The 19,869-nt window shown below is 41.5% G+C and overlaps 2 long non-coding RNA genes across 2 annotated transcripts in view; one reads left to right on the plus strand and one right to left on the minus strand.

The window, feature by feature from the left end:
* The window catches only part of LOC145458862 (uncharacterized), a 44,605-nt gene extending 32,823 nt beyond the window's left edge, over positions 1–11,782 (plus strand). The window contains exon 6 of the long non-coding RNA XR_013921211.1: positions 11,642–11,782. This is a non-coding gene — a long non-coding RNA (uncharacterized LOC145458862). The remainder of the gene's footprint in view (positions 1–11,641) is intronic.
* Positions 9,392–10,997, minus strand: LOC145434508 (uncharacterized). Its single transcript, XR_013913426.1, has 2 exons — positions 10,660–10,997; positions 9,392–10,472 (listed from the first exon to the last, which is right to left on the minus strand). It is a non-coding gene; the product is annotated as an uncharacterized LOC145434508 (long non-coding RNA).
* Positions 11,783–19,869: the final 8,087 nt, after the last annotated feature.

Consider the following 19,869-nt stretch of genomic DNA (forward strand, 5'->3'; position numbering starts at 1 on the left):
AAATTGGAATGCACGATGTAGACACGACTGGGTCACCGTGCAGACGAATCCAGGTCCAAACTTCGACGAGACAAACCCGGGCATATGACCAAGCCTGAAAATGCGGAAATAGACAACAAAGAAACAGTAGATACGGTTGTCCCGAAAACAACCCGGAATGACGACATGCAGAGTACTGAAACAAGGCAGACGAGCCAGGCAATTATCAAAACATACTCCTCAACTGACGCCGCATTAAAAATGCAGACCAAACACAGGAAGAAACCGAACCAGCGCAAGTCGTGTTGGAACACTACAATACTAACAAACATACAGATGGCCCCAAAGCCAGCCATCAAAAAGTCTTCGGATACGAAACTCCAGAAACCTCATAAACAGACAAGCAACGATGGAGTGACTACCAGAGGAACAGCAAGCAGCCAAGCGAAAAACAATTCTCCTAACAGAATCGATGACGAATCTATTGAAACTAACGTCGATTACCTTGAGTGGATTTTCAAATAGAATTTAAAATCTGGAACAATATATACAAACCTGCAAATGGCTATCGACGCTACACCCGACGAAATTATGCGCAACGTATACGACGGGCCACAAGCCCCGACTGTAATGAAAGCTATCCGATAGTGCGCAATAAATTGTATTTATCGACCCACAAAACCCAACCGTTTCACCCACTACCTATTCCAAGCATCCTAATTTCCCATCCCATAATCCCAACCCTTCCTCAACCCATATCACTCCCCCACCAATACCTACGAAAATTATCCACCAACCATCATAAACGATCAAATTACGACTACAAAGACTTAATATGAACAATACACGCATTCGAACCGAACGCCAATCAGCGGCGGCTTCTACTACGACTTCAACTACAAATTCGCCTCCGACAACGACTGCGATGAGATGACCTGATGATGAAGACGAGCCAAACCGAAAGAAATGCATTTATGAAATTATTGATTTATGTATACATAATTGAATAGAAATCACAAAAACGGTATAAATGACCATTGTATTGTAGTCGACAAAGACCATGTAATACATCAAACAAAATAAACTAACCTTGATATGAAAACAATTCGAAATAACTTTGATAATAATAATAATTCATCATAATTATATTTGTTTTGAAAATCACTCGCAAAGTGGGGCAATTGAAACAGCGTCTTATCGGAAAAAACATGGTTACAAATATAAGTGGTAATGTAGTATCTATATAAGACCTTCGTCTTTAAAGAGGCCATGATAACACAGCCGTAATAATGTAAATAAACATAAAAGAAAAGTTGGCGTTCTTTTGGCCAAAATCTCGAGGGTCTCTTCACTAGGTTCACGAAATTATTCACGGGTCAAAGTGGTGCAAGAAACAAGATGACTACGGCTGATTCCTAAATCTCTATACTAGCGTATTATTATCTCCCAAGGCCAAGCAAATAATTCATTTTCTTATAAAATTTATGGCGATCCTTTTCATTTTGAGACGATATTTGTGTTTTGAGAATTTTGAATAAAAATGCCAAATCAAACTGTGAAAATGAAAGCAGGAAGCGCCTAAATTGAACGTGGTCACGGTCGTGGTATACAATGATCATACATGGTTCGTGTTACAGAACTTGAATATAGCTTTCAATACAATATCCATTGTATAATAATATTTATTAACTCGAAGACTTTTCGGGTGCCTCTTTTCAAGAGTTAACGGCACACTAAAGAGATTTAAACCGATTTAAAAGCAAAACCTAAAAGGCAAAGTGTGACGCAACAATGAAAATCACAAACCATGAAATTCGCTTCGTACCAATGGCAACAATAACAAACTATGAAGTATACGGACAGATTTCCAGTAAATTTGGCCCTCGGTAAATTCGGCCCCCGGTAAACTCGGCCATGGCCAGGGTAACAATAACAGTTACAATAACATTACCTAACATTAACCCTAACCTAACCCTAATCATAACCCTAACCTAATCCTAACCTAATCTTGACCCTAACCTAACCCTAATCCTAACCTAACCTTAATCATAACCCTAACCTAACCCTAATCCTAACCCTAAAATAACCCTCACCCCAACCCTAACCTAACCCTAATCATAACCCAAATCATAACCCTAACCTCCTAATCACTTGATAATAATATAATTATGTAATATAATTCACATTAATAGTTGATAATACAACTTTACACAAAATTCTCCGAGGGCCGAATATACCGGTTGAATTCGGTCCTCAGTAAATTCGGGACCGTATATATCCGCGTTATCTCCCGTGACTGTGTGATATACGCATACCCTGGCCTCCAAATCACTCGATAATAATATAATTATGTAATTCATTCACATTAATAGTTGGTAATACAATTTTATACAAAATTCTCCTAGGGGCGAATTTACCGAGTAAATTCGGCCATCGGTAAATTCGGATCCGTGAATATCCGCGCTATCTCCCACGATTACGCGATCTACGCATACCCTGACATCCAAATCACTTAATAATAGTATAATTATGTAATTAATTCATGTTAACGGTTAGTAATACATTTTAATACAATATTCTCGGAGGGCAGAATTTACCGAGGTCATGGCCGAATTCACTGGCCGAATTTACCGAGGGCCGAATTTACTGGCAACCATACGGACATACGGTACTATAGTAGCAACGCAATTCGTAAATAAACAGTTACACGCACGAAACACATGCACTAGTGAGAATTCTCATGTTTAAATCCCTTTAGTGTGCCGTTAACTCCTGAAAAGAGGCACCCGAAAAGTCTTCGAGTTAATAAATATTATTATACAATGGATATTGTATTGAAAGCTATAATGATCATACAATTCGATAAACAGAAATACAATATACAATTGAATAGTGTAGCCAGTGGTTCTCAACCGCCGGTCCGCGGACCGGTGCCGGTCCGTGACGACGTTCCTGCCGGTCCGCCAAGCATATTAGAATTTTATACTTTAATTTCAAGATGCAATGTTGAAGGCTTGTTCATTGATAAAATAAATAAAACAGCAAATTTTAAACTGATTGATAACTTCCTGAGGTAACATAAGGGCTGGAAACATGTTCGATTTGACTTAAAGTTCAAGACGTGTCATTTGACGATATGCGAGCGACAAGTACACAGAACAGATACGAGCCGACTCAACGCTAAACAGCGCAGTTTGATCATTGGTTTTCGATTCATTCATCTTGTGCAGGACCGTAACTGGGGCACCACAAACCGCCCAATTGGAGAGGGGCCGAGCTTGAATAGGGCTCATAATTATTTCGCAAATGAACATAAATCACAGAATATTTATTTGAAACTTTTTCTAACATTTTTTAATTTCTTTTCGCGCTTTTCACGATTTAGTATCCCTAAATGTCTTGCTTATTAGGTGACCTTTTCTGGGAAATACGCAATGATTTATTGGTATTTTGGCATCAGCCATTACCACGCCACGACGCACCAACACATAATCAAGCTTAGGTTAACATGGGACTCCTAAAGAAGGGCCAAAAATTTGGCCACGAGAAAACTGCTTCACTCGTGAATGATCGAAAACTTTCTATATTGGCGCAATTAAGCTACGTAAACCCTCTGCTTACGCTGAGTAGAATGGGTGTGCTCACAAGTACAGGTGAAAACATCTACTCAATAATAGGGTCTTGGGGTGAAGCCCCCGGAAGTTTGACTTATCGCCCTGTGGGGATCCCAAGACCAGCGTCTTTGGGGATGGGCCAACGAAGTGCTTTTTCGGCTCGGATTTGCGGATGGGTGGTATAGCTGCTGTAATGTGTTTTCTTGCAGCACGCATTGTATTCGTATAGGTAGTTGTCAGAGTAGCCTGCGTCTGGTGGCAGTGGGCAATGAGCAATGTAGCACGACAAGGTGCTTGGTTCGACTACGATACGCTTCATCGCTCGATATTGTCAAAGAGAAGAATATTATTAGAGTTGGCGTGGTCGGTTGAACCGACGGCCTTCGGCGCGAAAGACTGTAAAGGACTCTCGGCGGTAGCACGTTTATCTGGACAAGGCAATTTTACCTCGACTCGGCAGACTCACTACCATAAAATCACATGGATGCCATCATGAATATCATTAAATACGATAAAAACCCTCTAAATATCGCTCTCTAGCACCATATAATTGCAGAAAACGGTTGCATACTTTACATTTTGGCTTCATTTCAATTTTGAAAGTTCACCGGTCCCCCAGACATTTTTTGAAATTTTACCGGTCCGCGAGGTGAAAAAGGTTGAGAACCACTGGTGTAGACTATTCATATCGAAATGAATCCGAATGTATTCGGTTGACACTCGTCAGGGATAATCGTCAGCAATTGTCAACAATTGGAAAGAACAATCGAGACGACCGATTTCGAATCGTAGGTCGAGGTCGTTCACAATTCCATTTGTGTGCCTTGGAATCAACTTTTATCAAAATACACCAACCAAAACTCTGTCAACAAAAGGAGTTCGTGTATCACCTAAAAATAGTACATTGAACGTTCTCTCATTCGAAATTTCATGCTGGTGACGTTATATTTTGTGATACGATTGTTGATATACAATGTTCTTTCCAACTCTCTACTAGTTGCTGACGATTACCCCTGACGAGTGTCAGCCGAAAATATTCGGGTTCATTTCAATATGAATATACTATTTAATTGTATATTGAAGTTCTGTACCTCCAAGAAGCTCTTCAAAGAACAATGTATAAAAACAATCTTATTGCAAAATATGACGTCACCGGCATGGAATTTCGAACAATCGGAGCAAGAGTAGTAAACGTAAGCCGTGTGACTCAGAGAGAGATTTGATCTGGAAATTAATGGCAATCTCTCCCGTAGAGCGTTCGAAGCTATTATGACTCCATAATTAAGTGTTGTAGCGGATAAAGGGGCATCGCAACTAGGGCAGAAACGTTAAAAGCACAAAGACCGAACTGTTTGGGTAGAAAAATATGAGGTTGTATCGCGAGCAGGCAGGGAAGCCTGTGTACAATTGGGAATTGAGTCATCGCGAGATTATACGGGATGCTCGAAAATGCCTTTCTCCAAATTGAAAGACTTTACAAAAGATAAAAAGGACGCTGCCGTAATAATTCAGCATTGCCAGTGAATTGTCATAGTGATATCTGCATTAGTTCTAATTATAGTTCTATAGTTGGGATTTTGAAAAGTGACTAGTTTTAGCTCTAGTTCTAGGTTCGGAATTTAAGAAGTCAGGAGATCTAGTTCTAGCTGTGGTTGCACATTCGAAAAACAATTAGTTGCCGAACAATTAAAAAACACGTTTGGCGTGAGTTGTGATACCGGTGTTCTGTTGTGTGATGTTTTTGCAACCATTGCGAGATCAGAGTCATCAGTGGCGTAGCCATAGAGGGTGGGTTTACGGGGTCGAAACCCCTCCCATTACATACTCGAAACCAGGTCTTTTTGAAATATCGAATAAATGTGTTGCGTCAAAGAATGAAATCTCGTTCAGTATAATTCTTGATGACCTGGGAACCCGTTCGCACGTCTGCAAGCTTTCGGGGAACCCCTGATTTTCACTTGCGGTCACAAAAACATAAAACTACGACATTGCACATCCAACTATACACATTTGATACATTACTTGTGCGTGAACATTGTTCGAGATCCATTGACATAGTTAGCTTTGTTTTACTCAATTGGTGATAGTCCCGTTGAGTAGTTGTAGTTCTAGCTGTGCATTTTGAAGATGCAGTTGTTTGTACGATTCTGCACCTGGTGTTCCCTAATCCTGACCATTACCGAGTCCTATACCCGCTAGCGCCAGAGTCACCCTTGACCACTAACCCCAGTCATCAGCAAACCTCAAACCTCAAACCGTAAACTACCTCTAACCCAGAGGTCTCAAACTCAAACGTGCTCGCGGGCCAATTCCCTGCTTTTTGATGACGCCGCAGGCCGCAGCATCAAGGGATATTCAATATATAGTTTCCAATTAGGACCTATTTACCAGGACCTTGTACACAGGCATTCCACAACATCGTGGAAATGTAATTCACTATTGTAGGCCTACTATCCATGCTTGATGCGGGAAAAGCTACATTTTCAAATATTTGAATGAAATTGTTTTTGTGCCGGGCATAATTTGTTAAAATAATGAGTTATAGACATCACGCAAGACGACGTATCATGACATCGTAAAACTGTCTGGCTATAATATTGCAGCTATTAGACCTCTGACGTGCCACGATTTTATGTAGAATATTTTTAAATCCACTTAAGATTGATCTGATATCAGAGCATTTGAGCGGTGTATCCTAATCCTGGTGTTGATATAGTCGTGATAATTAGGCTATTGTTACTGTCATTGCCACATTCAAATTAAATCAGCGTTAGATTTTGCCTTCCACTATTATTGAAACGTATCAATAACATCTTAAATATATTAATTATTGAGCCATAGCAATATAGCATTGCTTCTTAATCTTTTTAGCGATCGTACCCCATTGATGCTTCCGAAAAGATTTCTCGTAGCCCCCGTCCATTTTAATCACAATTTCTGATGGTAACTATATTAAAATCAGAAAGACCATTCACAAAAAATCGTGGGTAGCATGAAGACTATTTTCCATGACAGTTTCATAGATTGTTGCGTCTGTAGGATTACCAACTCACCGCTGCGAGTCGCAGGTCCTTCTCTGATTTTAACGTTTGACCCAACCCAACTCGAGTCATTTTATTTAATCATCCAATCCATCCGAAATCATGAGATTTTACGAAAGGTCGCGCCAAACCAAATCGAAATTTTAAGTCACGAATCATCAACGGGTCATGTTTTATCATCATGAACTAGAAATTTGACGTATTAAGTGATATTATACCGCATGGTAACTTTTAAAAGTGATGTGTTAGTGAAGTTGGTTGAGAATTCAGTGATTTTAGTAGTAGTTCGGGGTGAACTTCAGAAAAAGAGATATGGCACTTGAATATATTGATGAATACTTGAAATTCTGAAATGCCGTCGCGGACCGCACAAAACGTTCTCGCGGGCCGCGGGTTTGAGACCTAGAATACATAAATCGAATTCACTAAGTGCCGAAGTCAACATGCGCAATGTACGTCTCTCATATTCAGTGTAATAATAAGTTGCGTTTAATAATACAATTGATTAGTATAGCGGTCTCTTCGCGCCATGTATTCGAAATTTCATATCGGTGACGTCATATTTTGTGATACTATCGTATTTTACTATGAAACAGAAAACTGCCGTTTTCCAATAGTTACGTAACGCTCGACTGAATCTAGTCTATTTGGTCAATCGCAGCGCAACAATCGCAACAATTTACCGTAGATCATATTTACAGATACTCGACTTTGACTTCGAAATTACTACCCAAATCAGTTAGTCGTAATCTTGAAACTTGCTACCGTGTTAGATGACATCATTAATACGTACAATTTGAAAGCTAGTCGCTCATCTGCGTATGCAACACAATCAAAATCCACATATACCGCCACCGGCTTTTGCAAAAAATCCTTTACGCACTATAGGCTGCGCGCACCGTGCATATACATTGTACACAGTACACATACTCGACACAAATTGACTCGAGTCGAGTCGAGTCATTTTTCGTTTTCAAGAAAATGACTCGAGTCAAGTCGAGTCACCAAAAATCGCGACCCTAGTCATTGCAGCCCTGGTTAGATCGCATACAATGAAAATATGCCATACAAAATTGGACGTATTGAACACCGCCAAACTCTGGACAGGGCAATACCGACATTGGCGTAAAATATATTACGCAATAGCTCACTTTACGCACACCTTAAAGGTCAACTATATCGACCAAAACAACTTTGGCTCATTTTGTAGAGTTTTTTATGCTGATTCCAATAATATACATCCTAACTTCTAAAATTACGTATTTTCTGAGATATCGCAGTGCAAACTGCCGACCTCTGAGAAACGGCTGTAAAATCAGCAACCGTGTCGATGACGTACTACCATGAGGATTTTGCCGATACATGGAACACTGAATGGGATGTCCAAGTCAATCGTTGGCAGCACCGTAACTGCCGCACCCCTAACCCCCCAATTGGGGGGGGCCCGAGCTCGAAGGGGGCCCCAAATTATTTCGTGAATTAGCATAAATTATAGAGTATTTTTTGAAAATTTATGCAATTTTTCCCAAAATTTTTCGCGCTATGCGCGATTTAAAGTTACCAAATATCTTGATTATTTGGTACTCTTCCCCCAAGAAAAAACACGCAAGATTTATAGAAATGGACATATCGGTGTTGGCCATTAAAACCGCCACTACTCACCAAGATATATAACGATTTAGGACTTATTACATGCGACTTCAAGAAGTGTGCCAGAACGATCGGCAGCGCGAAAAGCTTGGCCGAAACGGACTGCCCTTACGCAGACCGAAAACTTCGTTATATATACAAAATATTAGGTTTAATTGTCCATAGGCGCCTAAATGACTGGCGCCATATGTTCCTGTCTTGGCAATCTGAACCTCAGAAGACAAATACCATCCAGCAGGAAAAAAATATGCCAGTGAAGAAATACCAATTTGAAATCGTGTGCGTCTTTTAGTTTAGTACGTTCGAGCGATTCTATATTTTTGATACAGCAGACAGGAGGTCACGAAATAAAATCATGTAACGAAGTCATACCAACGGGTCCGCCCGCCCGAAGATGTTTAATTATTATTTACGGGCCCTACAGTTTCCGGTAAATCTGATAACGTGAGCAGAGAGAACAAGATATTAATAGCAATAGATATGCAATTCCCGATCTTATTGGCCGATTGTATCATGAATTATCGAAAATTTTCGCGCTTCGCGCTGGCTCACTAAACAGTGCAGCTAATTTCGTGGCTAAAGCGAACACTGTGATGGCGGGTCGGTTTATCACCCTATGAGAACCCAAAACCCAAGTTTTTGTGGGGCGGGGGGGTGGGGCTGACGAAGTGCTGTTTCGTTCCTGCCAACGGGTATACTCTCGAAGATGTCTAATTATTATTGGGCGGTCCTACGTTTTAAAACAGACCTCGCTCAGCTCTACCGGTAAATCTGATTACGTGAGCATTGAGAGGATCAAAATTGATAGCAATATATATGTAATTCCCGATCATATTGCCCGATTCAATCATGAATTCTGAAATTTTTCGCGCTTCGCGCGTCTAGGCGGGAAAAGTTGTCTCACCGAACGGAGACGCAACGGAAATGTCAAATAGCGTCAAAAAGCGGATAGCCAAAGGGGGTCTGGGGGGCGAAGCCCCCCAGAAGTTAGGTTTATCACATCATGGGGGGCCCAAGGCCAACGTTTTGGGGGGGGGGCCTGACGAAGTGCTGTTACGGCCCTGATCGTTGGTTGTTGTCTTCGCCTAAATTACCTGATGCTGCGTAGTTTTGATTCGTCATGCCCGACTGGACTATTCAATCTTCATTTTATGGTACTTTAGGTTCTTATAATTTGCGATGGCTTGTGTAGAGGAAGTACAGAAGCCAACGTGCAAGGCAAGCAGTTCTGTTTCCATCTCATGTATTGATCGCATGGAAACGCCACCTCGGTAAGGACGAGGACGGCTAGCTGCCCCGCACTTCAATGAAAACAGATGCAGAGAGCAGAAGAAAAGCAAGTCCGGAAAGACCCTTTTGCAGCCCAATATAAGGAAGGCTGCTGTGCTCACCGATGTACAGTGTTTTTCAATAAGCTGCTGTAGTCGGAGTAGGAGCACTTTGCCATCACACTTTCTCTACCGCAAAGGATGCTGTACAATAGTGATGAACGACTTCTGGAGGCACATCTGTCATTCAATCATTGACCAGTTGGCCACGAGGTGTGGCCAGAACCCCCTCCCTTGCTGCTGCACGTGCAAGATTGCAACGAGATCAAGCCATACATCACGATGATGCCGTGTCACGGTACGTAATTATTATTTGAACCTCACTTTTCCCAACAAATTCAGAGTTTTGTAACTTCAAACAACCACCTCTGATCTAGGCTTACATAAAAAACTCTTGTCCTGCTGCTGGCTTTCACATAGATATTGAACCGGTGTTACAATAAAAATAAAGTAAATGGAGTGTTAGTGACTGTATATGATTGAATTTCTGCTGTAAATTATTATTTCAGAAACATTGACAATCCTGGCCGAGGGCATCATGATGGAGCATACCTTAAAAAAAGAAAATTCGCCGAAGAATCCTGGGAATATCACTTATTCACAGAGATTTATTGAGATAATTTCCTTCTATATTATAATTTTTGCGATTCTGTATTTATTAGAACCCAATAAAAGCTTTCGACTTTTCTGTATGTATTAGGATCCAGTAAAAGCTTTTGAGTAAAGCCATTTTATTACATACAAAGATAAAGTGGAAGTAGTAGTCTGTAAGAACTGATCAGCGACGTCGAAATACTTCGGATCCAGTGCATGCGGCGGAGCTGAATTCCTTTGAGTGAATCTAGTCTGGTCTAGCGTCTCTGAAAATTCAATATGTATTAGTCATATGCATCAGTCTTCAAGCTTGGATCGTCAGCATACCACACAATCTTACATGCATGCGTTACACCAATTGTTTTAGACGCGCAAGTCCAATCATTTGACCAAACGGTACGGTACTTTCGTCGTCCAGTAATGCCTGATTGTATATACCATTCAATGGCTTACCTATATACGGGAATTCCTCAATAGCGTCGGAATCAGATTTACTAGACACCGTGTAGCTATCAGTTCAGTCCACAGCTTCACAGGTTGACATTATCCCACTTCAATACATACACCACAGCCGCAGCATCAGAAATCCTCATGGTACTACGTCATCGACATGCTTCATTGATTTTACTACCGTTTTCGTCTGTGGTGGCATTTTACGACTTTCGCTGCTCGATATCTCAGAAAATACGTAATTTTAGAAGGTATGGTGTATATTTTTGGAATCAGCATGTAAAACTCTACTGAATGAGCCAAAGTTGTTTCGGTCGATATAGTTGACCTTTAACATTAAACAAGCAACTTCTAAAACGAAATTACTACACAAACCATCTGAGTGACAACCTTGAAATCTGCCGGTGTTGCTTGCCGAGAGAGATGACGAGATTGCTCATGGAATATTCGGTTTATGACCTAAACAGTCTGGCTGTAAAAAATGTTTAGTTAAAAAAGGAAAACAGAAGAAAAATTAGACGATGGTAGCAAATGATCAAATTAAGCAATGTCTGGGCGAGGTATAGGGCAACAGTGTTAGTATAACGACAGGAGGTGATCAAGTAGGTCTTTCTTGAATCTATTATAACGCAATTCACGGATATGTGGTGGTGATGCATTCCAGATGATAGGTCCCGAGTAGTCGATAGATCTCTTAGTTAGGTTGCTATTGGGTTGGGGTAAGTAGATACTTCCCTTTGACGAGGATCTCGTGTAATGGGAATGGACATTTTTAGCTGGTATGAAAAAGTCATCAAACACAGGAGGCAGACTATTGGAAAAATATTTGTGAACAACTGTTGATACTTCGAAGCGATATAGCGTTTTTTTTTATGGTACGTAAAGGTACAGATGAGATCAGCCGTATCGCACGGTTTTGCAGGGTTCGAATTCTGCGCAATAATGTTGTGCATGCATTTACCGGTACTACGATTCCATATTGCAGGTGAGAGTGGAAAAGAGAGAAGTAGATGGTCCGTAATACTGATCTGGAAACCAAAGATTGCAGACGGATCATTATTTCCACACACCGATCTAGTTTTGATATTGTGCATTCAATATGTTGCTTCTAAGACATTTTGGCATCAATCGTGACGCCGAGATATTTTGCCGAGTCACTTATGGAGATTTGTTTATGATTGATGTTCACAGTGAAATTCTGATTGGCCTTATTTAAAACGAGCATCTTGGCCTTGTCTGCATTCAAACTGAGTTTGCTTGCTTGCAGCCATCTCGACACATTCGGGAGTTCCCTATTTACAGATGCATGCAAATCATCGACAGTGCTGGATGTTATAACGGGGTAAGTATCATCAGCTAATAGGGTTGTGCGGAATAAAGATGCAATAACAATATAATTAGTATAAATGAGGAAAAAATTCGGTCCAAGGACTGAGCCGTGTGGCCCTCCACAAGTTATATCTCAAGTGTAGAGTTGCTGCAATACCCCTTATTCCATAGTGTTCTAGTTTGTATTTTAAGACTCTGCGATTACCTGTGTCGAAAGCTTTGAGTAGGTCGATGAAAATGCTGCAGTCGCTTTTTTGCTTGATGGTTTTGTTATAGTCCGGTACGATTGATAGTATTGGATGGTAGCCTAGGTGTTGTGGTTTGATCTGAATCCATGCTGAGTCGGAGACAGTACTGCATTCAATTCAGAAAATTCTTGAGTCGGCAGCATGTTCGATTTGACTTGTCGTTCAAGCAGTCTCCATCAACGACATGCGAGCGACAAGTATAGTCCTATACGAGCTGACTCGCTAAACCGCGCAGTTCGCACAATCATTCGTTTTCGATTCATTCATTTTGTGGATGAACCCGGTGTCGCTGTTACCAGGTGTTTTGTTTTCGTACGGCACATTGTATTCGCAGTACGCCTGGTGCTGGGAAAAGAGCAAGGTGGCATCACTAGGTGCTTGGTCCGACTCCGAAACGCCTCTTCTCTCGAAAAGAAAAGGATTATTCTAGTTGCCGTAGGCGGTTAACCCACGGCCTTCGGCGCGAGACTTCAGTGGACTATCGGTGGTAGCACGTTTATCTTAGGGTAACCATACGTCCTCTTTCACGACGATTTGTCCTCTTTTTCGACGCTTTTAAAGTGCCCTCGGTGAACCCCCACTCTAGTGTCCTCTTTTTACGAATTTGTACTCTTTTTTGAAAATTTAGGTTAAAATTCGACTGAGATATAGGAAATCAGTAGTCAAGTCACGTTCAGGCGGGTATTTCGGGAGTTGAGCCGGAAAGTTGACATTTTTTTAGTCAACCAGCAGAGAATTCAACTAAAGTGAATATTTCTGTAATCGAGTCGGAAAAATGACCTTTTTTATTTATTTTTTAGTCAACCAATCACAAAGACGGAAGGAATTTACAATTTTTCCCTATTTTAGTCCAGTGTTGTAAGTCTGAAAATTTTGAAAAAGTGTCCTCTTTTCAGATTTCCAAAATATGTTAACCCTAGTATATCTGGGCAAGGCGATTTTACCTCGCCTCAACAGACTCACCACCGTAAAATTTCATGGATATCATCATGAACGTATTTGACTACGAACAAAACCCTCAAATCTCACTCTCTATTACATGGGGTTCTCTTCCCGTGGCTCCACGGGCCGCATGCGGCCCGCAGACGCTTCTTTTGCGACTCGCAGCATCTTTCATCACGAAAGCAATTACTGCTGATATGGTTTTGTTACATATCAATTTAGCTATGAAGAGATGGTGTGAGCCCATAAAAGGTTCAGGTTCGCGTGAACGCGAACCTTTATGAAAAGTTCTGTGTGAACGCAAACGTAAACCTCATGACGTTAAGTGACGTCATGGTGCAGATTCCAACCCTACATTTCAGTGAAGTGATAGCCTATATTAGGGTTGCCATATTTTTGCGAAGCAAATTCCGGACACGCTTTAGCGCCCACTAGCGGATTTTATAATGAGATGTAACACATTGACGGTCAATATGACGTCACAATAGCAAAACAATGCCCATCGACTGTATACACTATACAGGAATGAAGTGGAACATAGGTCATGAATTTGGCCATCTGTAATGCAAGCTCTGGTGATTGCTACTTGCTAGGGTTTGCCATAGATTCCTCCTCGGGCCTGATGAAATCATCTGGCGGGCAGTGTCTGGCCTGTCAGGATTGTGTTTGACAGCTCTGCTATACAGTTAGGTCGGTGCGGCTATCTGTTTATGTGTTTTAATCAGGCCCGAAACAACATTTTTTTATCCCCCCCCCCTTCCGCCCCAAAAGCACTGATCTTGCGCCCACCATTTAGCTGTTAAATTTTAAGTATGAATTCTGTCAATAATATTGATTCTTCGATATATTAGGCTACTATAGAATGCAACATCAGGTTGCACATCCGGTGATTACCAACCTTTTATGCTCGCGACCTCATTTCCCACTTGAAAATGTTCCGTGGCAAAGCTCAAAACTTGATGAGCTGATTATTAAAAAAAAAAAAATTCAGCTTGCACAAACTCACTCACGGCCTAGGAAGCTGATTACGTCAAACATCATCGCGATCTCCAGATCGTGGCGGACGGCCCCAAGATTGGGAACCACTGTCTGTGATTGAAGCATCCAATCGGCCTTAACCAACTCTAGGAATATACCGTTAGCTTATAATTGCGATTACAATCGGACTTATTTGAGTAAATAATGGTTATTTATATTTATTTTGATTGCATTTTTGGCGAGGGTGGTGCCTGGAGCCAATACTAATATCATTATACGTTGCATTAATTCGCGCGCGGCACGAAGAACAATTTTGAAAGCATAAATCGGCTTGAAAATAATATTGTTTATGTTGATTTACGAAAAACTTTTTCGCCTGCTTCAAGCCTTCAAAATTCCGAACATTTTGGCATATTTTAGAAATTCCTCCCGGACGCAGATTTTTCAGTGAAATTCCGGACATGTCTGGGAAATTCCGGATGTATGGCAATCCTAGCCTATATCAATGTACACGATACCTAGCGACGACTCGGGCCACATAATGCCATAATGCTGAAGTACATATTGACGTTTTAAACGTCGTCAAATATATCAACTGGGGCAATTAGGGGAAGCGAGTGGCGCAGTTGGTTAAGCGCCAGCGTCACGACACCAATGGTGGTGGTTCGAATCCAGGTTCGGACTAATTACTATGTGTCGGAGGTTGTCTGGGCTCCTCACCGCCGATCCCGCTGTGCTAGCAGTGTATTGAAAAGCCCAGATACAGAGTATATGCCACGCTCTTAAAAAAAAAAGTCGGCAGCCGTGACTCGAAAGACGGACGCATGCAAGAAGATATGCCTGAAGAGTGAATGAAAGAGTGATTGAAAGACGTCCCATGATCAAGCTGAAGATGAAGATGAACATTCATAACTGTACAAAGTCAATGCATCTGAACTGTACAATAAATCTGTGTTGTGACGCACAAGGCCTAAACGGCGATAAGCGTCACTGTAGTACCGTGTGTAATAATAATAATAATAATAACTGGGGCAATCAAATGATATAATAATCGCATAAAATCGATATCTTCCGTCGCTTTGCCAACAATTTCGACGAGGTCTTTTAAGGTAATACATAAGTTTACGCCTTAACGGCCTAGGCCAGACCGGACAATGTTTCCGGCGTCTGAGTATTGCTACGTTGGAATTGAGCAGAGTGTTTCTATATACTTGCTACCGATAATACCCCCTTAAGTTTATACAGAAGTTAGCCAACACCCCAATCGCACTGATTTGTTTTTTTTTTTACGGTAGGTCTACAATAAATATATGAAGTTAAGATTGACCCCTACGCCTGCTAGATTTTTGTTACATCAGACAACGATATCAATTTCATTGATTGATTGAATAAGTATCTTTCGCTGACCAGGCTACACGTAATGTATTTCGCTCTAGATGTTGTGTGATTGTGGGTCGATCTCACAGCAGAGAGTCACTATATTCACAAATGGAAAGCTAAATATTCCGAGCAAACTTTTGTATCATAAAGCAAGTAAATTTTTTGAGATTGTCAAGGTGCTTGCTCGTTTGGTGTTGATTCTTATATGCCGCCAGTGTCATGCATAGCGTGGCCGGCAGTTGAAATGCAATAAATTTCAACCAGAGCATGTTATAATGAAGTGAAAATTGTAATATATGAAAAATGTTTACAGTGCAGAACCTATCAAGGTTCGTTTGCGAACGTGAACCTCTAAATATCTGAGGTTCACGCACAGAACGCGAACGCGAACGTCAAACGTTCACACCGTCCCTATATTTAGCTACTTATAGTTCTTTCATCGCACCATTCCTGTTCTGTTCATTGGTGACTCGTTCTTTGAGTGTTACAATCACGACTCACCACGACTGGCTTGAACAGATCGCGACAAGGAAAGGAAAATTAACGACGAAAACAACTGGGCTTTCAACTCTGCGCGGAACGAGGAATTTGTTTTCGCAGGGATTTCAAGTTTAAAACGACGCCACTAACAGTTTCATCTTGAGTTCGAAAATAAGTATTCACCTGGCCCACCGGATCTTTGGAAAAAAGCGTTGCAAGAGTCAAGCCCAGCAATCCATATTCAAGGCAATAACGTTAAAGAGGCATTGCTCAAAATTGCTTGGAATATCGCTGAAGCCAAGAAGTCAGGTATTCAACATGGACTTTTAAGAAAGACTGTGTGAACTCGCTGTTTCTGGAATTTAGGAACAAGGACAAAGTAACCGGGAAAATTTCGAAGTTACAGTTGTCTGATTAAACCGTGACCAGGGCCGTAACTGCCGCACCCCAACCCCCCCCCCCCCCCCAATTGGGAGAGCGAGCTCGAAGGGGGCCCAAAATTATTTCGTGAATTAGCATAAATTGATGAGTATTTTCTGAAAATATATGCAACTTTTTCAAAAAATTTTGCGCTCTGCGTGATTACAAGTCGCCAATTTCTTTATTATTGGGTACTCTTCCCGCAAGAAAAAATACACATGATTTATAAAGAAATGGGCATATCGGCGTTGGCCATTACCGCGCCATGACGCGCCTCGACATGTAAAGTTTTAGGCCATGCAACATGCGACTCCAAGAAGTGCATGAGCCAGAGAACGATCGGTAGCGAGAAAACCTTGGCCGTAATACGTAAAGGACTGCCCTTATGCTGACTGAAAACTTCGTTATATATACGAAATAGCCTACCTATTGGCCGAATTGTCCATAGGCGCCCAAATGACTGGCGCCAAATGTTCCTGTCTTGGCAATCTGAACCTCACAAAACAAATACCATCCCGCAGGAACAAATTATATGCCAGTGAAGAAATACCAATCTGAAATCGTGCGATCTTCGAGTTTAGTACGTTTGGGCGATTCTATGTTTTTTGATATAGCAGGCAGGAGGTAACGGAATAACATCAAGTAACGAAGTCATATCAACGGGGCCGCCCGCCCGAAGATGTTCAATTATTATTTACGGGCTCTACAGTTTCAAAGACACCTCACTCAGCTATACCGGTAAATGTGATTACGTGAGCAGAGAGGACAAGAAATTGATAAAGCTAAATTTGCAATTCCCGGTCTTATTGACCGATTTTGTCATGAATTATCGAACATTTCCGCACTTCGCGCTGGCTCACTGAACGTTACGGCTGTAATTACGTGGCAAATACGAACAACGTGATGGGGGGGGGGGGGGTCCGTTTATCACCTTATGGGAGCGCAATAGACTCAAGTTTTTTGGGGGGCCTGACGAAGTGCTGTTTCGTTCCTGCCAACGTGTATACACCGGGAGATGTTTAATTATTACTGAGGAGTCCTACCTTTTCAAACTCGCCTCATTCAGCTCTACCGGTAAATCAGATAACGTGATCACAGAGAGGATAAAAATTGATAGCAATATATATGTAATTCCCGATCATATTGACCGATTCAGTCATGAATTATAGAAATTTCTCGCGCTTATCGCGTTTAGGCAAGAAAGGCGGACTCACTAATCGGACCCCTAATCGGCCTCCCACCAACACGCGGCTCACGAGGTCATATTTGCATATGCGGCCCGCGACCTGATCTGAAATTTCGGAAGAACGCCTAGTAAAGCATTTTGAAATGCTAAAATCGATTTCACTTAACATATTGTTGTTGTTCAGTAAGCTTTTCTCCTGTGCCCAATATCACTATTCTATACTAGTTGATACGATTTCGGCGATGGTAATATCATTTCATGCGGGAACAATTTGCTGATATGAATGGGCATATTGCATTGACGGGCAATGACCCACCACTGCCAAGACCGAGACGCTTAGAAAACGAGTTCGGGCTCCCCTCTAAAAAAATCGTTACGAGGAGATAGTTTTCCAGCTGGTACCGTGTCTAGCTAACCCCATTATCGATACGCCTATTTGGTTCAGGGTGGCCAATCTGCGGCAGTAGATAGCGAAAGTGATGCGGCCGGTAACACTTAATTTGATTAGACAGTGGTTCCCAACCTTTTTGTCTTCATTCCCCACTTCAGATTTATTCCGACCCTTCATCCCCCACCAGGACCATAAAACCCGCGAAGCGCGAAAATTTATATAACCCATGTTTGAATCGGTCAATATGATCGGGGATTGCATATATTTTGCTATTAATTTTTTATCCCCAGCTCTCTGCTCACGTAAACAGATTTACCGGTAGAGCTGATTGAGGTGTGTTGGAAAAGGTAGGACCCCTAAATATGAATTGAACATCCTCGCGCAGATCCGTTGATATATTGACATCATTACATGATGCTATTTCGTGACCTCCTACATCTGCTATGTCAGAAGATATGGTAATCGCCCAAAACTAAAAGGCACACACGAATTTCAAATTGGTATTGCTTTACTGACAAATAATTTTCCCTGCGGGATGGCATTTGTCCTGAGGGGTTCAGATCGCCAAGGCATGAACATTCCGCGCCAGCCAGTTGGCCGCCTATGGACAATTAAACATATATGTATATTGTATATATATCGAAGTTTTCTGTCACCACAAGGGCATTCCTTCTCGGCGAAGGTCTTCTCGCTGCTGATCGTTCTGGCACACTTCTAGGAGTCGCATGTTACATGGCCTATACCTTCATGTGCCTTGATGCGTCGTGGTGCAGTAATGACCAACGCCGAAGTCTCCATTTCTATAAAATCCAAGTATTTTCGTGGGGGAAGGTTACCCAATAATCAAGATACTTGGCAATAACAAATCGCGAATCGCGCGCCCAGCGCAAAAAAAAATTGAAAAAGTGACATATATTTCCAAAAAAATACTCTCTAATTTATGTTAATTCACGAAATCATTTTGGGCCCCTTCGAGCTCGATTTGGGATGTGGCAGTTATGGTCCTGTTTCCCCCTTACCCAACACTTTTGTCATCACAGAGCAGCTATTTGCTGGTTTGACTACAGAAGACACACAACCACACCAGTACGCAAGACAATCGCTTATACCTGCAACGTAAAACGTATTGTTAACTGATATCAGTAACACTCAAAATGTCGTGAAAGCGTTATTTCACGTCTAACTAGTCGTGCTGGATGAGTCTGTGACGTCATCATTGGCCGTCCAGAGTTGAAAATCAGGTTTGGTGAACAACACGCAATATAATTTTCGATGCATACATTCCAGAACATTTAACTGGTAACGGTAGTTGCGCATGTGTCTTCATGAATATGAAGACTGTCCTGTAGATAATTTTGAACAAATGCGTGTATCCCCCACTAGAAACCCCTGCATTCCCCACCAGTGGGGAATTCCCCACCGTTTGGGAACCACTGGATTAGGATGTGTTGGCGGCCGTCAGTATTCATATTGAATTTACAAATCAACTTCCTAATTAATGAGGTTTGAATTATTATGGATTTGTTTTCGCGCTCACGTGCGGTTCAGTACGGGTGGATTTTCGATTTTAATATAGTAGTGTCCTTTCTAATCTGAGCCCCACAGACAGTACAGATGAAAACAGCAGAGGAAAATGATGCGCCCCATAAAAAAATACCATTTTTTAATCGTTTTCTCCTCGACACGAATGAAATTAGTTTCTGGTAGGCCGACGTTTGGGCGAATCCAATGTCTTTCCAAGACAATCCTCATGGGAGGTCAAGTAATAACAGCATGCTAAAAAGGGGGCTAATAACAATTGGCCCCCTCAAAGATAGAACACAGCATTATTAACTTCCCTGCATTTTCTAAGACTTGCA

This window comes from Botryllus schlosseri, chromosome 2 (assembly GCF_051294905.1).
Source record: "Botryllus schlosseri isolate E-star chromosome 2, Bs_hap1, whole genome shotgun sequence".
In the NCBI taxonomy this organism is placed as follows: Eukaryota; Metazoa; Chordata; class Ascidiacea; order Stolidobranchia; family Styelidae; genus Botryllus; species Botryllus schlosseri.